This window comes from Eurosta solidaginis, chromosome 3, assembly GCF_040869045.1.
Source record: "Eurosta solidaginis isolate ZX-2024a chromosome 3, ASM4086904v1, whole genome shotgun sequence".
In the NCBI taxonomy this organism is placed as follows: Eukaryota; Metazoa; Arthropoda; class Insecta; order Diptera; family Tephritidae; genus Eurosta; species Eurosta solidaginis.
Window position 1 is genome coordinate 79,785,642 of NC_090321.1, and position 13,385 is coordinate 79,799,026.

At 39.5% G+C, this 13,385-nt stretch overlaps 1 pseudogene; it reads left to right on the forward strand.

Annotated features, from left to right (window-relative positions):
• The first annotated feature begins 12,991 nt into the window (after positions 1 to 12,991).
• LOC137244057 (chitooligosaccharidolytic beta-N-acetylglucosaminidase-like) overlaps positions 12,992 to 13,385 on the forward strand; it is a 70,902-nt pseudogene continuing 70,508 nt past the window's right edge.

Consider the following 13,385-nt stretch of genomic DNA (forward strand, 5'->3'; position numbering starts at 1 on the left):
AATTTACAATCATGCACTCGGAGTGCTTGCTAAACACTACCAAGCGGCGAATCCGATTAAAAAAATTTCTCATAATTAATAAACTTGTTTCTAAAATTTTGATGTTGCTTTGCTCGGGGCGCGAATGGGTTCTATGCGAGGCAACAAACTGTAAACAGAGGAACTCCGCAGGCGCTAAAAATGACCCCGACAGCAGCATTACATGCCATTCTACACATCCCGCCTGCAGACCTAATGGCCAAAAACATCGCAACAATGCTTAAGGTCTCAGGGCAGCTTGAGTGCAGGCCATATGGCCATAGCGGTATAGCGCCATCTAATATCAGGCAAACGGAATATATGGGCCCGTGCCTGAGCTTCGAAAGATTTATTGGGACCACAATTGAGCCGGAGGGTTGGTGTCAGGGTGCAGAAATAAGGAAATAAGTAGATCCTACAAGCTGCCAGATTACTGCATCATCTTTCAAGCATAAATTAAATCCATGAAGAAAGCAGCAGAATTTCTGGAGGAAGCGTGCTTAAGCTGCAGTCGCGCCAAAATATATATGGATAGGCGGCAAAGGCCATAATCTCTCACAGTACTTCATCAAGAAGTGTTCTGGAATGCAAAGAAGCCTTGGAAAAACTTCGCTCAGGCCGGACAATACATCTATACTGGGTTCCCGGTCATAAAGGGATATAAGGTAACGAAAAGGCCGATGACTTGGCCACGGAGGGCTCACCACTCGCTCAAACGACAATAGACGTCCCAATCAGTTTTGGAGATATCAAAAGAAGACAGGATCTGAATATGATCCATCAAGCAGGACAGGCGTGGACAAAAGCGCGGAGCTGCAAAATTTCTAAGATCATTTGCAAGGCCTACGATATAAGACTCACTCAGTGGCCCATATCTCTGAAGAGAGAAGACTTAAGGCTCACGATGGGCATAACAACTGGGCATACACTGCCTCCTGGCGTCACATGCTTATAAGTTAAGTCTCGTCAGTAACAGCAGGTGTAGGAAGTGCGAGATACAGGAAGAAACCTGTTAAGCACATTCTGTGTTCGTGTTCTGTGCTCGCGAGGTCAAGGCTCCAGTTATTAAGGGTGGCAGAGTTGCCAGATGTCGAGCCAGCAATTAAGCTACATAGGCTCCACAAAACTTCTAGTATTTGCGAAGAATACGGAGTTATTCTATAACATAAGTCCTTGTACCTGATTGGGGTTCCTACGTTTGGTCGTTAAACAAATTCTGGTAAGACTATGTACACATCAGTCTAGGTGAGATCTTTATTGACCGGCCAGTGCAACCTAACCTAACCGGGCGTGAACCCAGGATCTTCGGTGTGGTAGGCGCAGCACTAAGCACACCACGGCGGCCGCCATACAAAGACAATGTACATATATATGAGTTTGTTATAAATATTTATGTAAATACAAATCGCTCGTTGCAAAGTAAAGAGATGTAATTCAAAATTTAAATTTTTTAGGAAAAAAAAGTTTTGTAATTTTAAACAGTTAGATTTTAACTCTAACTAGAAGACCCGGCAGACGTTATCCTGCCCTAAATTTGGCCTATCTGCATACATTTTAATAAGCTTTTTCCGTCTGACTCTACCCTCCCCCCTCTCCACTTTTCCTAATCCTTTTATTCACTCCTCCCTCCGTCTTTTTCGCTTCATCTATCTCCATCTTCGTCTCATTCTATCTCTTTCTCAATCTCCTTCTCCTCTCTTTTCTCTTCTCTCAATTTCTTTTCATTCTTCTGCATCCCTTATTGCCTGTCCCAGAGAGTGGTATGTATTTTATTCCAGCCCCAGTCCCAGTCCCACTCCGAGTCTCAGTCCCAGTCCTAGTCCTAATCCCAGTCCCAATCCGTCTCTGGATTATATATATTACTCTGTACTAAAGCACTCATCAACAGCTTTCATTCTTATTTTCATATCATATCACAAAGGCATTAATTTAATTATCCGTAGAGGCAGAAAAAACGAGTTTAACCAAAATTAGTATGTACTTTTTTATCAACGGTCTAATTAAAAGCTAAAAGAAACTCCTTTATTAAAGATTTTCGTGGTATTTATTCATAGCATTCAACACTACTAACTATTTTAGTATTTTTAATACAAATTTAAATATTTATAATATAGAATTATAAAAGCTTTCATAGAAGGAAGGTATTAGTCCTTTTTGCAGAAGATCTCTTAAATCTCTTTTCTTGTTGTCACTCAACTCTTGTTTTTGAAAATATGCCGGCTTAAAGGTCTATTGCTGTAATAGGCTTCATTTTTCTTCGTTTGTTTCTTACTTTCACTTCCTCGTAAGTTTCTTGCTTGTAAGATATTTGTAAAAAAATGTGGTGGGGTGCTCTTTAGTCATTTTTAAAACCTTTATTTCATTCCAATTTAAATCTTCTTCATCCATATTGGTATTAAAATTGTATCCCCATTCAGCTTGCAAAGCTTTTAAGTCATAGAATGATTCAAAGTTTAGCTCGTGTTCTTTTAAAGGTGGGTTGGTTTTTTTTGCATTTTTAATTAAAGCTAAATACCGATCAGGGCTATACAGAGGGCCAGAATTTAAGTTTTTTTTACCTCTCTTTCAATAATGCTGTGCATGCTATCGGCCTCAATTTGTGTATGACCTCTGATTAAGAACTTATGTGTAATACTATTAGTTTTTAAGTTTCGTACAGCAAAGAAATACAAAGAAGCTATAAACATGTTTTTATTTTGACCGCAACAATTATCCGAGTAAAATACCACATCAAGTAGTCACAGTCAAGTTGTAACAATTTAATTTTGATTTGTAGTAAAATGAAGAAGTTTGTCCTCTCGGACATTGCAATACTGCCTCTAAATCATACACAGCTACTTTAAAGTTATTGTTGACTTTATTACGATCATTTAGCTTTTCATCCCTGCTTAAATCTTTTTCCTCTAAATGAGTGTTATATTTTTCCTCTAGCTCGTCATTTAAATCAAGTTTCCTATTATTTCGAGACACGCAAAGGTCACACTGGTCCTTTTTGGGGTGATGAAGACCAATATTGATTTCGGTTTTAAATATATCATAGCATTTTTGATATGATCTAGGATCTTTTAAATTATCGTATTACTGGCTTCTAAAATCATTAAATAAATCTCGTATAGTTTTACTGCCATCTATGTACTCTTTAGACGAAGGGGCTCTGACGTAATGCGCTTCAATCCGAGGAATTAGCTTTTATATCCTCAGTCAGTTGAGGGTTCTTGGAACTGCAAGATTTTCCTCTCAAATCTTGTAGATCCAATACGTGCTCCTTCGACTTTGCTTGAACTGTATAAATCATACGTTCTGAAATATCTAAAGTTGCTTTAAGGAATGTTTTGCATACTCTTATGTTCTTATTATCTACTAGGACATAAAATGCTTTATTGTTTTGTCTTGGCTGCTTGGCATTTGAATACTTATATTTTGGGCTAACGTCGATCATGCACGAAAGCAAATAAGTCCTTTTCTTCAATAAGTCACCTAAATCCCAAAATTTCCGGAAAATTTCGTACCTATCTTCGAGGCTAATTTTTTCAGAACATTTAAATCTACATTTTTGATTACATGGTGTTTTGAGGCAACGTGCCGGGAAGATTTTTTGAGCTCTGGATACATAAGATTTACCTCTATTACGATAGCTTTTCATTTTATTCTGTTTCCAATTTATGGGCTGAGATATACGTTTGGTTTTTTTTGGGTTGAAGCAACTCTTGACTCTTCATCTGAACTCACTGAAGAAGAAGATTGATAAAACAGATAGTTATTTCTACGAAACACGCATTGGAAAGTTGGATCTGCATCGCTGAGATCGGCATCACTTTCATCTGTGTATACAGGAGACGTTTGGAATTTTAAAATCGACCTTTTTTGACGTGTAGGTCGAGTATTTGGGTTCTTACAGTACGATGGTGTAGAATAGAAACAGCATTATGTAAATCGTATAAAAGTACTTACGTTATCATTTCTATAATTAATTTGCTGCGGAGTAGATAAAGAAGATGCGGTACTAGATAAAGAAGGGATATTAAAAACTACTGTGATTTCTTTAGGATCTTCCTCGTTTTCTGATAAGCTACTATCAACCAAGCTTTTAATATGCTGAGCGTCCATTACTCCAACTTCTATATTTTCAGTTATAAAATTATATAAATAAAATTATTTAATTGAAATAAAGCACCATAATTATTTAAAAATTATGGATTTGTATGTATTTACCTCTTCCCAATGTAAAACAGCTGGATACGGATTTAAATAATTCTTGATGTTAGTTAAGTTTTGAGTTTCTTAGTATTTAGTTATGAATGCTCAGAAATTTTGAAGTATAATACAAAGTTGAATTTATTATACCATAAATTATCGAAAACTAAAGATTTATTTCGACTTGATTCACTTTACATTAAAAAATCAAAGCCTATTCAAAGAGCATAGCCGGAGTAACGCTGAATTCGATCAGTTTACAATTAACAGGTTAGCTGCGAAAATTTATAATACAAAGATGCAAAGGAATCTATTTCCGCAATTTTTGTCTCAATGACTATTACATAAGATTGAATATAATGGCCTCTGCCAGTTATCAAAATGTATCAGAATATCTAAAAAAAAATGAAAATTTCGAGTTACATCTGTTTACTTTGGAACGGGCGAAATGTACATACATATATTGATAACAAAATTTATTGGAGCATTTGCATTAGTACCTATCGCAACATAAACCAAAAATAGTCACAGTGCAAAAAAATTATACGCCGATTGTTTGACATGAATGGATTCACAAAAATATCACGAAATATCGTCTTCTACTTCTTCAGGTAATCAGGATGGCCGAGTTAGGTCTCTGAAACAAAAAATCCAGGTAGCGTACAAAGGTGCGTCCAATTTCAAGGAGCAAAATGACCTTCTCTCCATGGTGGGATAAAAGTCTTAGAAGTGTAAGCTCAAATCTTAGGAAGGTATTCAACGAATGTTAATCAATATGTGACTTCCTGGAGTATAAGACCTCCATGAGGGAATACAAAAAAATGCATACGGAGTGCAATGTCCATCGAATCAACGAAGGACTTAGTAAGACTTGGAAAGATTCTAGCCAAAAATCATTCAAATAAAACCTTTTCCAAGCGCGCTAATCGAACATGGGCAGAATCAGCAACTGAAACCCTGGACATCCTTATAGACGCTCACTTTCCGGATGACCCCGCAGAGGCAGCACAAGTAACAGAAACGGTGCAAGAAGCAATTGACGGGCAAACAGGAAAGATCACGGCAGAAGATAAAATCGCCTGGGCAACAAATAGCTTTTCGCTGTATAAATCCGAAGGGGTTAATGCTAAAGACTAAAAAATCTTTGGTTAATGAACTAAAAGTAATATTTTGTGTATGCATTCGGAAAAAGAGTACAAACAAAATTGGGAAGAAGACACGAACTGGCCATTGATTTCAGGCTAATAATAAAATAAAACCACTTGAGATATTCTTGATGAGCCACTTTCCACAACATGCGTACCTAAGGGGAAATCCACAGGGGCAGCGCTACATGAGGTGGTGCGAACAGTGGAGAAGTCCCTTTTGTATAAACAATTTAGCTTTTACTTACTTAATTGGCGCTTAACCGTTTAAACGGTTATGGCCGTCCAACAAGGCGCGCCAGTCGCTCATTCTCCCTGCCAACCGGCGCCAATTGGTCACACCAAGGGAGTTTAAATCGTTTTCCACCTGGTCCTTCCAACGGAGTGGTGGCCGCCCTGTACCTCTGCTTCCATAGGCGGGTTCCGATAGAAAAACATTCTTGGCCGGAGTGCCATCTTTCATTCGCATAACATGGCCTAGCCAGCGTAGCCGCTGCGTTTTAATTCGCTGGACTATGTTGATGTCTGCGTATAGCTCTTACAGCTCATCGTTAAATCTTCTTCGATACTCGCCATCGCCAACGCGAAGAGGTCCATAAATCTTTCGAAGAAATTTTCTCTCCAACACTCCCAGAACCGCTTCATCTGCTGTTGTCATGGTCCACGCGTCTGCCCCATATAGCAGGACGGGTACGATAAGTGGATTATAGAGTATGATTTTCGTTTGACGAGAGAGGACTTTACTTTTCAATTGCCTACCTAGTTCAAAGTAGCATTTATTGGCAAGAGTGATTATTCGCTAGATTCCAGAGCTGATGTTGTTGCTAGTGTTGATGCTGGTTCCCAAATAAACGAAGTCTTTTACTATTTATAAGTTATGGCTCCCAACAGTAGAGTGGTTGCCAAGGCGCATATGCGCTGACTCTGCTCGATGACAGCAGGTACCTCGTTTTGTCCTCATTCACCATCAAATCCATCTTTACCGCTTCTTTTTCCAGTTTGGAGTAAGCAGAACTAATGGCGCGGGTGTTTAGGCCGATGATATCAATGTCATCAGCATATGTCAGTAATTGCACGCTTTTATAGAATATTATTCCAGAGCGGTTAAGTTCTGCAGCTAGTATAATTTTCTCCAGCATCAAATTAAAGAAATCGCATAATAGGGGGTCATCCTGTCTGAAACCTCGTTTAGTATCGAACAGCTCGGAGAGGTCCTTCCCAATTCTGACTGAGCTGATGGTGTTGCTCAACGTCATTTTGCACAGCCGTATAATTTTTTCGGGGAAACCAAATTCAGACATAGCGGCATATAGGCAGCTCCTTTTCGTGTTGTCGAAGGCGGCTTTATTGACGAAGAGGTGATGTGTGTCGATTCTTTTTTCACGGGTTTTTTCCAAGATTTGGTGCTTTGTGAAAATCTGCTCGATGGTAGATTTACCAGGTCTGAAGCCGCACTGATAAGTTCCAATCAGTTGATTCACGGTGGGCTTCAATCTTTCGCACAATACACTTGAAAGGACCTTATATGCGATTTAAGAAGGCTGATTCCACGATAGTTGGTGCAGGATATGACCATGTTTCCAGCACCGGCAAAGTCAATCAGCCTCAGTCCATTAGGAGAAGTTTCATTGTGTAGCCTGAACTTTCCGACTGTAGGGCCAAAAACACCATCTTTGCCCACCCTGGCGTTAAAATCGCCAAGCACGACTTTTATATCATGGCGGGGGCAGAGCTCGTATGTGCGTTCTAATTGCTCATAAAAAGCGTCTTTCACCTCATCGTCTTTCTCCTCTGTCGGCGCATGGGCGCAGATGAATGATATATTACAAAATTTTGCTTTTATTCGGATAGCGGCGAGACGCTGTCCACACGCGTGAACGCCAATACTTGGCGACAAAGTCTCTCTCCCACCACGAATACGACGCCAAAACTGCGCTTATTTGTATGGCCATTCCAATAGATGTCACAATTTTTAATATTCAGACCAATTCTAAATATTCTCGCGGAATTTTGTTCTCGCGGATTTTTTTATTCCCGCGGAAAAATTCCTCCAATTCTTTTCTCCTAGGGAGAAGAAAAATTGGGGAATAGGAATTTCGAATTTTCGAAGTCAGCTGTTTTGTCAACTGAAATTTCGTTGCGCATTTCTTATTTTGTTTAAAAAATTGAAAAGCTTAATTATTGTTGCGAATTTGTTTGAAATTAAGAAATAAGGTATAAACAATGCACACTATTGCATTTCATGTGGTATACACTGAAATGAGTAATGAATTGGTGCCACAGCAACATCAACAGAGGAGCATAAGAAGAAGACGGCGGGTTAACACAAATCCGCCTGAGTTACCTGGGGGCCTACTCTGTATTGCGATGCGAAAGAAAAAATACGCGAAATCGCAAAATTGGTACTCTGTATCTTGACATTCGCATGTATATTTTGACTTTCGCATTCACATTTTGCCCATTCGCCATTTTTCTCCCTTTTCGCATTGCCGGCACTCTGTAAAGCGAAAGCGAATGCCAAACAGCATTCATTTTCGCATTTTTCTTGCTACAAGTAATAGGCATTCGCATTGTTCAAATATGTAAGTATTAATTGATGATTTTATAAATTGATATCTTTATATTCATTTAAAAATATATAGGACAACTTAAAAATCAAAACAAACACAAAAGAAACAATTTGTAATCCTAGTGGACTTAAAATACATAAATAAATAACAATTAAATCGAAACCACTTTTTTATAAAGCATTTCTATTGGAAATCATGTCATTTTTTATTTGTTCTCTGATACAACTAGCAATATTTCCCATTCTATGATTTTCCACGTTTTCTGTATTTATCACGTTCACTTCTTCCAGTTCAATTTCTGAACTGGGAGGATTTCTTCATTTAAATCAATCCTTTCTTCATTTAAATCGTTCCATAATGCTACAGAATCCTTTTTTTAATTTGTTCAACAAAAATTAATCGTTTGCCGAAATTGTAATCGCCTTGTTTCTTTTGTTCTCTTTCTTTGAGTTTGGTCAGTGATGCATACTCAAGCAAAAAATTAGCGAAAAATAAAAAAGCGACATTGTTAGCGATGCGATAGCGCTACAGAGTTCCAATTACCTTTCGCATCGCAATTTATTTTCGCATCGAACTGCCTTTCGCATCGCAATACAGAGTAGGCCCCCTGCTTTCATTCTGCAAAGAAATTTTCTGGCGGCCACGTCGAGTTGAGTTCGCCTTTCGCCATATGCCAAAATCTAATTAAGCATTCTTTAAAAATCCTTGCGCAATTTCTGGATGGATGCATCAAATATACAAAGAGCTCTTCCGTTGCTTATGATATACTTTTCGACTTAAAATAAAGAATATTGTTGCTGTTGTTGTTGTATTAACAGTGAGAATATTGTGGTAGAATGTAAATACATATTTTAGCGCAAATTTGTACAAATAAGTTTTCTTTCTTAAAAGAACCAATTTCCTTTAACTATTTTGATGCATTCCCTTCAATTTAACTAGTGAAAAAACTCCTATGAAATGGCAAAGAAATCTCCCTCTCCCTCACATTCATAATACCTACTTTTCTCCCATAACCGGTTTCCTCTTTTTCGAACATTGTTCAGAATAGGAGGAAAGGGAGAAGTGAAAAAACTCTCAAGGAATTTTTATTTAGAATACGAGGAATGGGAGAAGGGAAAAAACTCGCACGGAATTTTCGTTTAGAATTGGGCTGATTATTTATTCCTTGCTTCGTCCAGCGCATTTCTTGAATGGCGATGATGTCAGATTTTGCTTTGACGAGGACATCAACCAGCCGGGCATCTGCACCAATCCCATTCAGGGAGCGGACGTTCCAGGTACATGCCCTCAATTCATTGTCCTTCAAACGTTTGCCATGGTCGTCATCAATATATAGTGTTCTTTTTATCCGAGGCTTGTTGTTTGTTTTCATTGGAGTATGGTATGACGTGGCGGGTCCCAAGCCCAGCTCATAACCCGCTCAGCAGGGGTGAAAATATTACTTGCACATTTATATAGCGAGCCGCTTGCTCCAAGACAGACGCCCGCTTGCAGCCGCACCTAGTGGTGAACAGACGCTGCCGATGGGAGATCAACCGGCTAGCCTTTAAACCGATTATGTCAGAGTGGCGTAGCCAGGTTGTCGCCTTCTCACATTAACTCACCACTAAACATCCTGGCCGCAAGCGACCAGACGTAGTGAGCTGCTTGAACCGCATGCAGAAGAATCGCTCTGGCCATTCCCAGGTGAATGGTGGGCAGAAGCTTTCCCCACTTTCGTGGACTTCTACACACGGCTCCACCCTCCAGTGTAGAGGCACACCACAAGTAGGGTGCCTTCATCTCTACTATGGCTTATTGCAATAAACGATATTCTAGCAATACAAATGGTACGTTTCTGGCCTACGCTGACGATGTGGTTATCCTGATTTCACGTCCATTCCCTTGAATATTGAGTGAAATCATGGCAAGAACGTGGCAAAACTAAGAAGGTGGGGTCAGGGATATGACCTTACGTTAAATTCGGAGAATACCGATATACTACTCTTCAAGGGGAAGTACAAACCAGCCACCTTTGAGTTACAAAGGCTAAACGGCCAGCAATTAACCCTATCAAATAGGACCAAGTATCTGGAACCAACAATCGATTTTATATTCAACCGGAAAGCGGTCATCGAGAAGCAGGTGCTGAAGTCCTGCATCGCTTTTTATGTTTGTAAGGCCATGTTCGGTAAGAGATGGGGTTTCAGCTCCAAAAATGGTGCACAAACTCTATAGTTTGGTGGGAAGCTTAAAGTAAGAACTACAATCTCACTAGCCTAAAGAAAGTTCAGTGCCATACGTGCGTTGGTGCCACCGGAGCCTGTCCCACCTAAACCACGATTTCCGATTGACATGCACTATTATAGACGTCGGCACAAACCGCAACCGTTTAATCTAACATAACATACATATGTATGTTGCACAAAATATCTAGGAATCATCCTAAACAGTAAGCTTTCATGGAAGCTCAACGTGGAGGAGAGGGTGAAGAAGGCCTCAACGGCACTATATGCATGTAAAAGAATGCTGGGGTGAACATGGGGCTTATCGCCCCTCTTCCTCTTTGGGTTTTTACAGCGATTGTAAGCCCTATTCTATACTATGGAGTTCTTGTTTGGTGGAAAGCCACACAAAAAACAACATACCTCAAAAAAAGGGGGGGGGGGGTATACAGACTATCGATGCTTAGCATTACGGGAGCCCTGAAAATAACCCCAACGGCTGCACTGTATGCCATTCTGCACATTCCACCTGTAGACCTGGTAGCAAAGAATATAGCATTAACAACTGCAACCAGGCTCGGTGCCTCGGGGCAGCTTGAGCGCCGACCACATGGCCATAGTAGTATAGCGTCATCAATCACAAGACGAACAGACTACCTGATTCCCTATCTGCGCTTCGAGGGAGATCTTAAGGCCACAATACAGGTGTACGGTTGGTGTACGATACATGTGTACACAGATGGTTCCAAAGTAGTGGAAGGAGTAGGGTCTGCGGTATACTGTCCTGATCCGGAAATAAGCAGATCCTACAGGCTGTCGGATTACTGTACCGTTTTCCAATCGGAAATATTAGCCGTAACCAAAGCAGTAGAAACCCTGGAAGACAATAGCTTAAGCTGCAACCGTGTTAACTTTTATATTGACAGTCAAGCAGCAATTAAGGCAATAGCCTCGCATAGCACAGCATCTAAATGCGTGTTAGAGTGTAAGCAGTATCCGGAGAGAATCGGGACAGGGAGAAGCATACATCTATATTGGGTCTTTGGGCATATGGGAATAGATGGGAATGAAAAAGCGGACGAACTAGTTAAAAAGGACGCATCCTTTGAAGCTTGCTCCGTAGACGTCCAATTAGACTGGGCGAGATTAAGCGAAGGCGAGAGGTTCACATGATCGACCAAGCGGGAAAGGCGTGGGTTCAAGCGCGGGGCTGTAAAGTGTCGAAGATTATGTGTAGATCTTACAACCTTAGACTAAAAAAGTTGCTTCTGTCATTAAAAAAAGAGGACTGTAGACTGACGATCGAGCACGTACTTTGCTCGTGCCCTGCACTTGCCAGGCTAAGACTCCAGCTATTAGGAGTGATACAGCTGTCATATCTAGAAGCAGCAAGTGGCTTAAGTCCTAGGAAGCTTCTAGTATTTGCAAAGAGGACGGAGTTATTTTATAACATAGGTCCTGGTTTTTGATAGGGTTTTTCAGTTTGGTCGTTAAAACAAACTTCTGGCAACCCTACGGACTCAATCAGTCTGTGTGAGGTCCTCATGGACCGGCCAGTTCAACCTAACCTAACCTAAGCTAACATAACATACATATGTATGCAATGTAGAATGTTCATTCTGTAACGAATTTAGGGAAATCCTGGTTATTATGCACCTTCTGCTAACGTTCGTGTCGTTGACTGTCGAATAAATAACTCCAATACTCAGTATTGCAATATGGTCTTTATTTAGTCTACTTTAGGAGAAGTACAATTATACTTTAATATCACGTACTACACTAAAACGTGTTTAAATTAAACTGATTAGTTATTACTCAGCTTGCGCTGCTTTTATATTCTCTGTTGCCTCATCCGCATATTTCTCCAAAGGCCTAGACGTTTCACCTTCTAGAACTGTTGTATCTCCTGCTTGGTAATTTAGTTATATGCATGTGTATGTGTGAGTAAGAACTTCGGCTGATGACTACATGTGTGTATGTGAGATATCTCTTCACTTCGAGCTGCTGGTTATGTGTGTGCATGTACTTCTCGTCGCCTTCCATGTATGGGTATAAATGATGATTGATGTATTCATGTACACAAGTGTAGCTTGCTTTATTGTTTTTGTGTTGTGATTATTTACTAACAGCATAGTGATGCTAATATTCGCCACAATATGATGAAATTTTCTTAACTTGAAGTGCAACTTTGTGAACCATACAGATTATGCGTTTGACCGAGCATCTTTACCAATATAGCTTTATTAGTATATAGTGCTCGAAGAAGTCTTTATCCCTCCACCGACACCGCAACTGCGCTTAACTGCATGACCACTAAAGTAAATTTTGGATGTTCTAATAGGATTATATCCATTTTCTGATACTCTAGCCGTATTAAAAAGTTGTGAGGCCTTCCCTATAGCTTCGAACGTCCCAGGTTCAAATACTTAACCACCTCGGAAGTATAGGAGTCCAAATTATGATAATTATCTTGGTCTTGTTAATGTTATTGTATTAATGATAAAGGCACTCCCCGAAGGTTTAAGGGAGTGTTATCGACGTTGGTGGTCCTTTGTCGGAAATAGATCCGGTAACAAGGCACCATAAAGGTACTAGCCCGACCACCTCGGGAACGATTAACATGACCAAATTAAACCTTCTAGGCCCACCCTCTACTTCCTTGAGGAACTTGGGGTCACCAGAGCCTCGCAGAATTTTCTTTTATAAAAGTCGGTTTATTGACGCCTTCTTTAAGAAGTTTTTTCATAAACAATCTATCTCTGCTCAAAATATATTGAAGTTATATATAGGGAACGCCTTCTTCTGCCGCATTTTGAGCTTTTTCTTGAGTGATATTTAATCAATTGGACTATTTCGACAGTTGAACAAAGCTTTACATTGCTTTCAATGTAATAATTGAAATCAGCTTAACCTTTGGGTTCAAATTCACGACTGATAAGAGCATCATACAACAAGTTCTGATTCAGAAAATGGTTTATTAAAATTAAAATTATTAGAATTGAAAATTGTATCGTTCAGAATGAAGTATAATGAAGAAAAACAGCCAAAAAGTAAAATAAAAACTAAAAATTTATTTTAAAATTTTGTGCTGGGTTTTCCGGACGATTAGGGACAGGCATTTCATATGGTCGTGTCGGGATGTCGTGAAAGTTGTACTCGATGAAAGCGCCCAGTATAGCGTCATTCAAGGCCCATTCAACTTGCAGAAATTACCTGATTTTTAGTAAGTTTTACTTTATTGTTTCATTAAATTT